Here is a 14,311-nt window from a genome sequence, read left to right as displayed (position 1 = left end):
GGCATTGGTGTCACGCCCTGGCCTTAGTTGGTCTTCAGTCCGGGACTCGCTGCTAGGGTCGCCGTTCCAGAGGCGCCACCAAAGCGGGTATTGACTATGGTGGAGTGGGGGCCACGTCCCGCACCCGAGCCGCCGCCGTAGGAAGGCCCCCCCGGACCCTCCCCTTCTGTGTCAGGTTTTGCGGCCGGAGTCCGCACCTTTGGGGGGGGGGGGGGGGGGGGTACTGTCACGCCCTGGCCTTAGTTATCTTTGTTTTCTGTATTTTAGTTAGGTCAGGGTGTGACATGGGGGATGTTTGTGTGTATTTGTCTCATATTGGGTGGTTGTATTGTATTAGGGGGTTTTGGTAGAGTTTATGGGGTTGTGTTCAGTGTAGGTGTCTAGGTATGTCTATGGTTGCCTGAGTGGTTCTCAATCAGAGACAGCTGTCTTTCATTGTCTCTGATTGGGAGCCATATTTAAGGCAGCCATAGGCATTAGGCTGTTGTGGGTAATTGTCTATGTCTAAACGTTAGTAGCGTGTGTGTGCACTTTCGTTTTGTAGCTTCACGGTCGTTTGTTGTTTTGTTAGTTTGTAAAGGGTTTCGTTTCGTGTTCATCTTCTTCGTATAATAAAAAGAGGATGTATTTATATCACGCTGCGCCTTGGTCCACTCTTCCTCATCAAGACGATCGTGACAATTGGATAACATTAATAAAGGCAAATCACCTGGTTGGGACGCTATTCGTCCTGAAGTCTATTTATTATTAACATTTTGGAACCAATTATGTCAACTATTATTCAAAATGATTAACACAGCCGTTCACAAAGGTTCATTTGGAAGGGATGTAAATGCAGCAGTAATTTAGCTTTTTGTTACAAAAAAGTCACGGACGCCACACAGTGCTCTCACTAACGCCCTCTATCTTTATTAAACACATATATAAACAGAATTCAAACATTCTGTCGCCCCATCTCGAAACGTACATACCCAAATTGATACATCCAGACCAAAGCAGGTTTATTATAAAATGTTTATCCTCAGATAACCTCCGTTGTCTATTACATATCTTACAGTATATGCATCAGAAACCAAAGCTCCTTGGGCAGTTCTATCTCTCGATGCAGAAAAAGCTTTTGATAGACTAGAATGGTCCTATCTTTGGTCAGTTTTGGAATATATTGGACTTGGCTCCAATTTCATTAATATGATTAAAATACTATATGCCAGTCCCTCAGCCATAGTAATAACAGGCTATACCTGCTCTGCTCCGTTCAGATTAACTAGAAGTAGATGGCAAGGTGATCCCATCTCACCTCTGCGGTTTGTATTGTCTTGGGAGCCTCTGGCCCAGGCAGTTCAACAATCGAAAGAAATTACACCAATATGTTTCAATTCTATGGATCACGTCATCTCATTATACACCGATGATATCTTACTTTATCTAGACAATGTATCGCAATTTCTCCCAAACGCTTCGAAGTTCATAAACAAATTCAGCTCCCTCTCAAGTTATAAAATAAATCTAAACAACTCTGCCCTACTCCGCCTCAAGAACCTGACAGAGGACCCCATCTCTACTTATGGAATCCCAATCGTTTCTCATTTTAAATATTTAGGAATAGATATATGTCCTTCTTTAGTGTGAAAGAACTTGACTGGCCTGCACAAAGCCCTGGCCTCAACCCCATCGAACACCTTTGGGATTAATTAGAATGCCGACTGCGAGCCAGGCCTAACCACCCAGCGTCAGTGCCTAACCTCACTAATGCTCTTGTGGCTGAATGAAAGCAAGTCCCTGCAGCAATGTTCCAACATCTAGTGGAAAGCCTTCCCAGAAGAGTGGAGGCTGTTATACCAGCAAAGGAAAATAGGGATACCTAGTCAGTTGTACAACTGAATGCCTTCAGCTGAAATGTGTCTTTCGCATTTAACCGAACCCCTCTGAATCAGAGAGGTGCGGGGGGCTGCCTTAATCGACATCCACGTCTTCGGCGGGGGGACCAACTCCATATTGATGCTCATGATTTTGGATTGAGATGTTCGATGAGCCGGTGTCCACATACTTTAGGTCATGTAGAGTATCTTACCATTAGCTAGCTGCCACAAAGGCTAATGTGACTGGCCTTTATGTTCTAGTTACAGAGTCCGATCTGCAGCAGCATCTACATCAAGCTCAGCACCAGGAACTAATGTAAGTCACCTATGCTAAATCTTTCCATGACAAGAAAATAAATATACTGGAGCTAGGCATAAACATGATCCGTGTCTTGTCATAGTTAGTGTGTTTATAAGTAGGCTTCAACTAATACTATAGTTTTCTTTGTATTATGGAGGCTTAGTTGATTGTTTATGCAAAGCTTGACATCTAAATTAGAGAAAAGTAGAGGTATTAGTTAGAAGGGGATGGTGTGGATGAATGACTGGTGTATGTTGGGGGTGGAGATTGTGTGTGAAGGTTAGTATGCATGATCTATTGACATGAAGGGATGGGTGGATGTAGTACCTTGTTTGAGTATGTATTGATTTGGAAAAAGTACTAAAATGTTGGCTAATCACTGACTACTGTGTGTCCTACAGACAAATCCTGAAGCTGCGGATGATGACCTAAATACCAACTTTAGTAATACAGATCCCGTAGACCCATTGGATGAAATCTTTCGGACCAGTAACAAGCTCAAGCTCAGCTGACTTGGAAGAGGAAAACACCTGCAAGAGCCAAAGTGTAAAGTCTATCAGTCCAAGGTCATGGAGCTCATGAAGTTCTGACAGCCAATCATCTCTACAGACATTGGATATGTTGGGGCCACAATGAAAGTGAAGTGCGACTGTAATGGTGTACACACAGGAACATGGACCTCCAGTCCTGACATTCAGGAAATGGCAGAGGTTCAGCTTCTCATGGCTGTGTCTGTGCTGTTTTCAGGAGGCACTTACACCGAGCTGCAGGACGACTCAGACCATGAACCTGAAGTTGTTTGCCAACACCACCCTCTATCAGATTCAGAACACCTACCTGTTTACATTCATAAATGCACAATATGGGTAACGAAGGAATGCTATTTTGCAAAAACTGTTCCTGGATCAGGAGGAAAATGTTGTTGAAGCACAGCTGTCTGGGCATGCACGCAGCAACAGTCCAGGCTACAGGTCTCTATCTTTTTATTGCTATTTAACAGATAGTGCCTACTTATGTATGTTAGTATGTGTATTTTTTTGTGTATTTTTTACATTTTTGTACCCCTTTTTCTCCCCAATTTTGTGGTATCCAATTGGTAGTTACAGTCTTGTCTCATCGCTGCAACTCTGTACGGACTCAGGAGAGGCGAAGGTCGAGAGCCGTGCGTCCTCTGAAACACAACCCAACCAAGCCACACTGCTTCTTGACACAATGCCCAGTTATCAAGGAAGCCATCCGCATCAACGTGTCGGAGGAAACACCGTACACCTAACAACATCGCTAGTGCGCGATGGGACAAGGACATCCCTGCCGGCCAAACCCTCCCCTGACCCGGACGAGTTAGTATGTGTTTTTATCATGTGTTTTCATTGATACAGGTATTGTCTTTATGCTTGTTATGGTGATAAGTGATTCGAAAAAATCCCAAGGTGGGATCAATACAGTACTCTACTCTGTCTATATAGCACTAAATACACCACCTCTTCCCTGATGACCAATGACACCAATGAGATTGTGCAGACTGAACTGATACAGGTACAGTATTATGAATACAGTATGATGGTTAATGGCATGTTGTGTTATCACACCTGGTGGCCGGCTGTAATTCTGGTTTACTTTTGCAGTTACAGGTCACAGAGGCACCCAGCTCTGTTACGATGGAGGCAATTGGCTTCAAGTGGGCCCTGACAGAGCTGTTGGACAACATGGGTCTCCAAGTGGATGTGGTCACAACTGAACGATGAGGGAGCACTTCTCTGACATGAGCTTGATGTGTGGCACACAGTGAAAGGTTAGTACTGCAGAACCAGGAGACACCTAGTAATTGTACTGGTGCATGTCCTGAAGATATCTCAAATCAAGTATATATGTTGTCTGTCTTTGAAGGAGCACATCTGTGACGTACACAGCTGGACAGAGGGGAGGGGGAAGTCCACTGTCAACACCCTGACCTGTCTGATGATGACCATGGCAAGAAGAAGTGGCTTTCCATAGACTCAGTTATGTATGAATACCTTTTGTGTTGGACAAACGTTTGACAACGGATCACTCACAAATAGCCAGATTCAAATCATACAGTTTAATAGTCATCAATAACAGCATATTGTTTCAATACTTTCAATTAGAAAACCCAAAATAATTAGTCTACTCTGTTTTGTTTTTGTAAGCACACAGGTCACCCCAAAGCGGCAGCATTTTGGGCTGCTGGGCATGAAGGAGCGGACACATCTTGCTATCCTGGATTATAATGAGAATGTGGGACGCAAACAAGCCAGGATAGCCAAAGGTATATATGAAGCACTATCACCTCTTGAGAAAACAAAATCATCAATACACAAACTTAGTGCTCCTCAAACTTTTCCTACCCTTACAGTCTGTTCTTTGGCATGGAGGAGAGGGGCCTTTAGTATACTCTTCTAGCCTATTGTTGACAGTGCTTGTGCTCACTCTATTGTTGACAGTGCTTGTCTCCTCAACAGCACAACTGTAGGTGCGCATACACAACAGTACATGACTAGTCTTTTTACAAGTCATGCCCCCTTCAAACTTTCCACCCCTTTTTCTAACAGCCCATCGCAATGTTCCATTTTTGACTCTGAGTATAACAAAACACATACCGGTCTACTTTACCCTTTTTTGTTTACAGATGAACATGGTTTCTTGTATGGTTACACATTCTCATGATCTGTCTCCATGTCTTACACATCCTTATGATCAGTCTTCATGTCTTTCCAGGACACCTGCAGTACAAACATCTTCCTCAAGAGGTCAAATCAGTGGGTGGGAGAGGCATGCTCCCCAAACCCAACATCCCTTCTAACATCGCTACAGCACTAATGCCTGCTAACCAGCTGCCATTGCCCAACACAAGAACAGTTTCACCAGCTTAAGAACATTCAGGACCCTGCCTGGAACATTCAGTCAACATGGTTCTAAGCAGACATATGGAATTGTTTTAAGATGGTCATACTATGGATCATTTAGCTATTTGATTTAGAATTTTATGACCCCTTTAGTTATAAAAAAATATAAACAAATAATTTGATAAAATATTGAATTTGGCCTTTACTACTATAGCCCAGAGAAACGCATTGAATAACACATTAATAAATGGCAAAAAAGACAGTCCAAAAATAAATCATAAAAAGGTTTTGAAGTGTTCGTCCTATATCTAGGAGATGCTGTATAAGACAGCTCAGGAAATATAATAGGTATTTTTTTACACATATGCATTTCATAATATTAGAATAAAGTGTGTACATAAAATGTACTAAACACATCTGTAAAACCACAATGAGGACATCGACCTACCAAACATGTTTTCATGAATCATTGGGTACAGCGCAAGGAAAACGTCAGAGTAATCTGAAATAGGGGCATAATTCATGTTCAAATTTACAACATAACATACAGTACATAGGCATTTCATCATTAAGACCTTTAGGAAAAAATGTCTGAAGGGTGAAAATCCCAAAACATTCTCTTTTGCTCAGAATATTAGTTATATCACTTCCCCTGTCTGATATCTTAACTTTTTCTATGCCACAAAATCTAGCGTGATCGTGCAATTGGCGAAAGACAAAGGCCACAATCATTGCTACAAAACATGAATCCATTAATTTTTAGATCAGAAAATACACTCAATCAACCAATGGCATCACACACACCTACTCATTCCAGGGTTTTTCTTTATTTTTACTATTTTCTACATTGTAGAATAATAGTGAAGACGTCAAAAAATATGACATAACACATATGGAATCATGTAGTAACCAAAAAAGTGTTAAACAAATCAAAACATATGTTAGATTTGAGATTCTTCAAAGTAGCCACATTGATGACATCTTTGCACACTCTTGGCATTCTCTCAACCAGCTTCATGAGGTAGTCACCTGGAATGCATTTGAATTAACAGCTGTGCCTTGTTAAAACATTACATTTGTGAAATTTCTTTCCTTCTTTATGCGTTTGAGCCAATCAGTTGTGTTGTGACAAGGTAGGGTTGGTATACAGAAGATAGCCCTATTTGGTAACAGTCAATATTATGTCAAGAACAGTTCAAATAAGCAAAAAGAAACGACAGTCCATCATTACGTTAAGACATGAAGGTCAGTCAATCCGGGGGGTGCTGGAGACTGTGACCAGGGCTGCTGTATTATTGTCACTGGGACCATCAGAGCTGTGTGACCAGAGTTCTGGGCACGATGACAGTGTCCCTCTGGCAGTGCTGTAATCAGACACTGCTGACCACTGTGATGCCTACTCCCTCCAGTCATCAGACACTGATCTGCTCCCTCCTGTCTCCAATGGTGTAAAGTACTTAAGTAAAAATACTTTAAAGTACTACTTAAGTCATTTTTGGGGGCTATCTGTACTTTACTATTTATATTTTTGACAACTTTTATTTTTACTTCACTACATTCCTAAAGATAAGTATGTACTCTTTACTCCATACATTTCCACTGACACCCAAAAGTACTCATTACATTTTGAATGCTTAGCAGGACAGAAAATGGTCCAATTCACACACTTATCAAGAGAACATCCCTGGTCATCCCAACGGCCTCTGATCTGGCGGACTCACTAAACACAAATGCTTTGTTTTTAAATTACGTCTGAGTGTTGGACTGTGACCCTGGCTATCCGTAAATTTAAAATAAAAATACAATTGTGCCATCCGGTTTTCTTAATATAAGGAATTTTAAATTATACGTGCTTTCACTTCTGATACTTAAGTTTATTTTAGCAACTACCTTTACTTTTTAAACTTAAGTATATTTAAAACCAAATACTTTAAAACTTTTACTCAAGTAATATTTTACTGGGTGACTTTTACTTGAGTCATTTTCTATTAAGGTATCGTTACATTTACTCTAGTATGAGAATTGAGTACTTTTTCCACCACTGCCTGTCCCCATGTTTTGGGTGTTGCAGTAGGTATTTACACTGTAATGACATTAACAGTCTCTCCCATACCAGTCAATAAGACACATACATCAATGAGATAGGGATCAGCCTAATGGTGACATACCCTCGGGTACGTATTGTAGTCACGCACGCACACACACACACACACACCACAGATAAGCACCTATATGAGCTAGCGGATCAGGGAACACCCTACTTTTCAAACATGTAAATGTACCATCCATGGAGAGATGAGAAAGAGAGCCAGGAGGTAGTGACATCCTCTGACAGATATCCACACAATCAGCAAATACACAAAATATATGTGTGTGTGTATGTTTTGAACCTCCTGTCTCCTGTCCTGCTACCCAGACTACCGGGGGACTCTTGTGTAGAGGGGGAGGAGAGGTGAGTAAAGGGGAGGATGGGGAGAGGTGAGAGTGAGTAAGAGATGAGTCAACTGCCCTCAGCTATAAGAGAAGACCTGATGGAGCCTGGGAGTGACAAACGCACAGACCCTCAGAGGTAAGATACTCTCTCCACTGCACTTTCTCTATCACTCTCTCTACTTCTATCATTTGCTTTATCACTAGTACTCTCTCTCTGTGTGTTAGTATGTGCTACTGAAATAATATGTACAGATTTGAACAGCTGATGTAGTGAAACTTTATCTTGTCCGTAATGCATGGTTTGGTTTGATTGTCTTTCATGAAGTGAGGTGCCATTTCTTTAAATAAACATTTTACACTTAACTTTGAACTTTAGAAAGAACGTTTGAAAGGAAGCATGTGGAATATACAGCCAACCAAGTAGATCAGGTAGACTTGGTAGACTTGGTAGACTTGGTTCTGTCTGTTTTCAGTAGTATGGGTGTAGTACGGTAAATCTTATCTGTAGCCTATTTATCAGAGGGCAGGCTGTTCTCTCTTGGTAGGGATTTCACCCCCAACCCTCTGCCAAATATTGATTGGTCTAAAACAAATATTTATTCTCAACCAAAACATGCCATGGAAGTTTAGACTTTAAAAATAACCAAATGTATATGAATATTATGGAAGTGCATAAGTGTATGTGTTCTGTAACAGACAATAAAAGAACAACCTGAACTTATAGGATGTATCTCTGCCCTCCTACAGGAATACCTGGGCTATTCTTTATATATATACACAGATTAAGCACCAGGTTCAAGACACACACACATTGACACGCGTACACACATTCACGCGCATACACCTGTTCATACAGACTACATATATGGATTGTTCCATGGCCCCGCTGGTGTCCTTTCTACTGGCACTTTCAGTATGGGGGCAGGAGCTTCACTGTCATTGGACATAGTGAGAACCAAGGTCAAATTCCTTGCTCAGACCATGGTGTACAGGACACAGATGGAAATCAAAAAGGTAATCAATCCATCTATCAATTAGTCAGTCAATCAATCATTAGTGTACTGACTAATGCAGTCTTTGGCTTGTTGATAAATGTGACTTGTAAAACAATGTTTAGTCTACATAAATCTTATTTTAATCACATCTTTCTCTCTCTCTCCCTCCCTCCCTCCAGCTCCCTTCCTCTTCTAACCTGGTAATCGACGGCCTGGAATTGTTTTTCCCGGCAGCTGCAGGAGACCAGCCTATAGAAGGCCTGCCTTCCATAGTAGAGACCATGGGGTTCTACCAGGACCTGCTGATCTCTCTAGACATGGCGGACCTCAAACAGCTGGTGGAAGACGCCTCCACTATGCGGGGTCAGCTGGAGAACTGGATGATGTCGCGCTGCCCAGGTCGCCAGCAGAAACAGACAGGAGAGGGTGGGTTGGAGGACGCTCTGAAGGACAGTGTCAGGAAGTTTGGTCTGAGTGTGAGTCCAGTGGCACTAAACAGACTCAAGGGCTACCTCGATCGGCTACTGCTGAACCTGGATCAGCTCAGGTACTGCTGATCAACTGTTACTGACATAGATCATCACTGAGTGACTGAACTCAGATCAGTTTGTGCCATTATGAACAACTGTTACTGACTATGACTGTCACTGAGTAACTGAACTTTGATCAACTCGTGATCTGCTGAAAACCTAGAATGAGTTGAAGCAAGACTGGACAGTCATAAGTCTAAAGATTATTCTGGGTGTACTTCAGATCACAGTCACTATCAGTCACTAAGTTATTAAGACATGTTATATTGTATTTTATTCAGACAAGGATTCTAGCTTGAGGTATTTATTTCTACGAGGAAGAGGAAAAGAAGCAGCTCTAATTTTTAGCATTATTTGTACCTCAGTCAGTGATGCAGGGGAAAGTGTTTACTAAGCACGGAATCAGCTGAGTAATGCAAAATGTACACACACGTGCATACACGCTTAGTAATTCTGCTTGCTCCAGAGGACTGCTGTGTAGTGATGTCATGCTCACAGAGAGGGTTTCCTGAAATCCAAGACAGCCCCATGAAACCAGATGTTTTGATGTTAGAGCAGCGACAGAGAGTGAAGGTGTGGAAGAGAGAGGGGGCAAGATGTACATTCCTCTACAGCAGAGGCCTGTTCAGGAGGGTATACTGTTACAGTGCATTCAGATAGAAATACATTGTATAGGACAGATATGATTGTCTATCTCTTAGAGGAGTAATTTCAGCTCTATTTCATTACATTTCTATCGGCAACGTTCTGAAGATGACACCTCACTGAACACATCCCAACTCAAATGAAATGACATCTTATTTGTCATAACAGGTGTAGACCTTACAGTGAAATGCTAACTTACTGCTTCTCTTCTTGACAGTATTAGCATTTATGTTATATATATACTGTACTATATTTGTGTACATCGGAGTACCATTTTATGTACCTATTTAATGTGGGATGATATAAAAATGTTTCCTTTTCTATTTTTATGTCTTTATCAGTCTTTTGTAAGCAAATGAATAATTTGATACACGTATTGACTAGGCCATTGAGTGGGTGAGAGGAACAGGTCAAGACCTACAGCAAACATTACAAATAGTCTATCAACAATATGTGGGTGTGTGATGGTGTTTCTACAATCCCACATTTCCAGAAACTGTAAAAACACATCCGAGCTACGCAATATTACCTTGATCACAGATGACCATTTGATTGAACAACACACCAACACCTATACACCGGGTTAGGGTAGCATACTTCTAGGGAACTATCAAAAAATTCCCTGTTTTTCCAGAAATCCTGGTTGTAGACTTTCCTGCTCATTCCCTCCTGATCCGGGATCCTCCAAACAGTTTTTCAGGAAAACCAGGGAATTTATTGAAAGTTCCGGACTAACTAGATAGACAATTCAAAAAATATTGTCTAGTTTGGCTGGTTATGTCCCTAGTTAACTATTCAGCTATTAGCATGTATTAATGTCATTGTCATGTCCGGCTGCAGCTAGCCCACTCAGTCTCAGATCAGAATTAAACGTTCATCCATGTTCCTCCAACATCACATTTTGAAGTTGCTGCAAACATCAAATTTAGAAGTGTTTAAGGTTAAGTTTAGGCACTAACACCACAATTTTTAAGGTCATGGTTAAGTTTAGGCATTAACTCTGAAATCTTAAGGTTAGGCATTAACTCCGAATGGTTAAGGTAAGGTTTGGGATAGGCTTAAAACAAAAATCTCGGCCTCCCGAGTGGCAAGGTGGTCTAAAGGTGCTAGAGGTGTTACTACAGACCGGGCTGTGCCACAACCGGCCGGGGCCGGGAGTTCTATATACAGCGTAGAATTGGCCCAGCTTCGTCTGGGTTCGGGGAGGGTTTGGCCGGTGGGGATTTACTTGGCTCATCGTGCTCCATCGACGTGCTCCATCGACTCCTTGTGGCGCGCTGGGTGCCTGCAGGCTGACCCCGGTCGCCAGTTGAATGGTGTTTCCTCTGACATATTGATGCAGCTGGCTGACGCATGACTCCACCTTCGCCTATCCTGAGACTGTTGGGGAGTTGCAACGATGAGACAAGATCGAAAATTGAGGAGAAAAAGGAGATAAAATACAAAATAAAATAAAAAATTATTTAAAAAACGAATCTAAAACAACTTTGAATTGCTGGATAAGAAACTTGCAACCTTTGGAGTCAAAGGCAAATGCCCATCCATCATCCCCGTCCACAAAGGCCAGAGCAAAACCAAAACCTACACACTCAATGTTGCCCCTAGTGGCCGGTTTCCACTTCATCTCCTGACGTCCACAGCCATACTAAACCAGTCACAAGTTTGCACACACCTTCTCATTCCAGAGTTTTTCATTATTTGTACTAATCAAAATTATCCAAAGTAGCCACCCTTTGCCTTGATGGCAGCTTTGCAAACTCTTGGCATTCCCTCAACCAGCTTCATGAGGATGTCACCTGGAATGCATTTCAATTAACAGGTGTGCCTTGTTAAAAGTTATTTTGTGGAAATTCTTTCCTTCTTGATGCATTTGAGCTATCAGTTGTGTTGTGACAAGGTAGGGGTGGTATACAGAAGATAGCCCTATTTGGTAAAAGACAGAGTCCATACTTTAGCAAGAACAGCTCAAATAAGCAAAGAGAAGTGACAGTCCATCATTACTTAAAGAGATGAAGGTCAGTCAATGCGGAACATTTCAAGAACTTTGAAAGTTTCTTCAAGTGCAGTCACAAAAACCATGAAGCGCTATGATGAAACTGGCTCTCATGAGGACCGCCACAGGAAAGGAAGACCCAGAGTTACCTCAGCTGCAGAGGATAAGTTCATTAGAGTTACCAGCTTCAGAAATTGCAGCCCAAATAAATTCTTCACAGTTCAAGTAACAGACACATCTCAACATCAACTGTTCAGATGAGACTACGAATCAGGCCTTCATGGTCGAATTACTGCAAAAAAACACTACTGAAAGGACATCAATAAGAACAAGAAACTTGCTTGGGCCAAGTTGCATGAGGCACGGACATTAGACCGGTGGGAATCTGTCCTTTGGTCTAATGAGTCCAAATTTGAGATTTTTGGATCCAACCGCGATGTCTTTGTGAGACGCAGATTAGGTGAACGGATGATCTCTGCATGTGTGCTCCCCAATGTGAAGCATGGAGGAGGAGGTATGATAGTGCTTTGCTGGTGACACTGTCTGTGATTTATTTAGAAATCAAGGCACACTTAACCAGCATGGCTACCACAGCAATCTGCAGCGATACGCCATCCTATCTGGTTTGCGCTTGTGGGACTATCATTTGTTTTTCAACAGGACAATGACCCAACACACCTCCAGGCTGTGTAAGGGATATTTGACCAAGAAGGAGTGATAGAGTGCTGCATCATATGACCTGGCCTCCACAATCACCCAACCTCAACCCAATTGAGATGGTTTTGGATGAGTTGGACCGCAGAGTGAAGGAAAAGCAGCCAACAAGTGCTCAGCATATGTGGGAACTCCTTCAAGACTGTTGGAAAAGCATTCCAGGTGAAGCTGGTTGAGAGAATTCCAAGAGTGTGCAAAGCTGTCATCAAGGCAAAGGGGTGCTACTTTGATATATGTCACGTTTGTCGTATACATAATGAGCGGACCAAGGCGCAGAGTTCCACATATTTATTAAAGTGAACCTTCAAAAAACAACAAAGATTAAACGAACGTGCAGTTCGTAGCGCACATAGCACTAAACCAAAACAAAATCCCACAAACGCAGGTGGGAAAAGGACCACACTAAGTATGATACCCAATTAGAGGTAACGATCATCAGCTGCCTCCAATTGGGAACCATACTGACACCAGCATAGAAATTCAGGACTAGAACACCCCCTAGTCACACTCTGACCTATTGCACCATAGAGAACCTCAAGGGCTCTCTATGGTCAGGGCGTGACAGTACCCCCCCAAAGGTGCGGACTCTGACCGCAAAACCTGAACCTGGATGGAGAGGGTTAGGGTGGACAATTAGCGTCGGTGGCGGCTCCTGGTGCGGGACGTAGCCCCCGATCAGACTGCGGATCTGACCCTGAAGCCGGGCTGAACGCCGTGCCCGGACTGGGCACCGGAGCAGAGGAAGGCTCCGGCCATGGAACGGGACTGTACGCCGTGCCCGGACTGAACACCGGCGTAGAGGAAGGCTCCGGCCATGGAGCGGGACTGGACGCCGTGCCTGGACTGGGCATCGGTGTAAAAGAAGGCTCCAGTCATGGAGCGGGACTGGACGCCGTGCCTGGACTGGGCACAGGCGCAGAGGAAGGCTTCAGTCATGGCACCAGCACAGGAAGCTCCGGGCCGTGGACCGTCGCTGGAGGATCCGGGCCGTTGACCGTCGCTGGAAGCTCCGGACCGTGGACCGTCGCTGGAAGCTCCGGACCGTGGACCGTCGCTGGAAGCTCCGGACCGTGGACCGTCGCTGGAGGCTCCGGACCGTGGACCGTCGCTGGAGGCTCCGGACCGTGGACCGTCGCTGGAAGCTCCGGACAGTGGACCGTCGCTGGAGGCTCCGGACCGTGGACCGTCGCTGGAAGCTCCGGACAGTGGACCGTCGCTGGAGGCTCCGGACCGTGGACCGTCGCTGGAAGCTCCGGACCGTGAACCGTGGCTGGAAGCTCCGGACCGTGGACCGTTGATGGAAGCTCTGGACTGTGAACTGTCGCTGGAGGTTCCGGGCTGTAGACCGTCGCTGGAGACTCCGGACTGTACACACGTGTAACAGTATAACTTTAAACCGTCCCCTGGCCCCGACCCGGGCGCGAACCAGGGACCCTCTGCACACATCGACAACGGTCGCCCACGAAGCAGCGTTACCCATCGCTCCACAAAAGCCACGGCCCTTGCAAAGCAAGGGGCAACACTACTTAAGTCTCAGAGCAAGTGACGTAACTGATTGAAATGCTACTAGCGCGCACCCGCTAACTAGCTAGCCATTTCACATCCGTTACACTCACCCCCCTTTCAACCTCCTCCTTTTTCCGCAGCAACCAGTGATCCGGGTCAACAGCATCAATCTAACAGTATAACTTTAAACCGTCCCCTCGCCCCGACCCGGGCGCGAACCAGGGACCCTCTGCACACATCAACAACGGTTGCCCACGAAGCACGGTCGTTACCCATCGCTCCACAAAGGCCGAGGCCCTTGCAAAGCAAGGGGCAACACTACTTAAGTCTCAGAGCAAGTGACGTAACTGATTGAAATGCTACTAGCGCGCACCCGCTAACTAGCTAGCCATTTCACATCCGTTACACACGCACTGGTGGACGAGTGCAGAGAGCCGACACAGGACATACCGGGCTGGGGAGGCGCACTGG

General features: G+C 44.1%; 1 pseudogene; it reads left to right on the top strand.

The window, feature by feature from the left end:
• Positions 1 to 213: 213 nt before the first annotated feature.
• LOC129866996 (uncharacterized) lies at positions 214 to 9,950 on the top strand (annotated as a pseudogene).
• The last annotated feature ends 4,361 nt before the right edge of the window (positions 9,951 to 14,311 follow it).

The sequence above is a fragment of the Salvelinus fontinalis genome, chromosome 12 (assembly GCF_029448725.1).
Source record: "Salvelinus fontinalis isolate EN_2023a chromosome 12, ASM2944872v1, whole genome shotgun sequence".
NCBI lineage: Eukaryota > Metazoa > Chordata > Actinopteri > Salmoniformes > Salmonidae > Salvelinus > Salvelinus fontinalis.
Note: the sequence above shows the minus strand (reverse complement) of the source record. Positions and strands in the feature narration are given on the sequence as shown.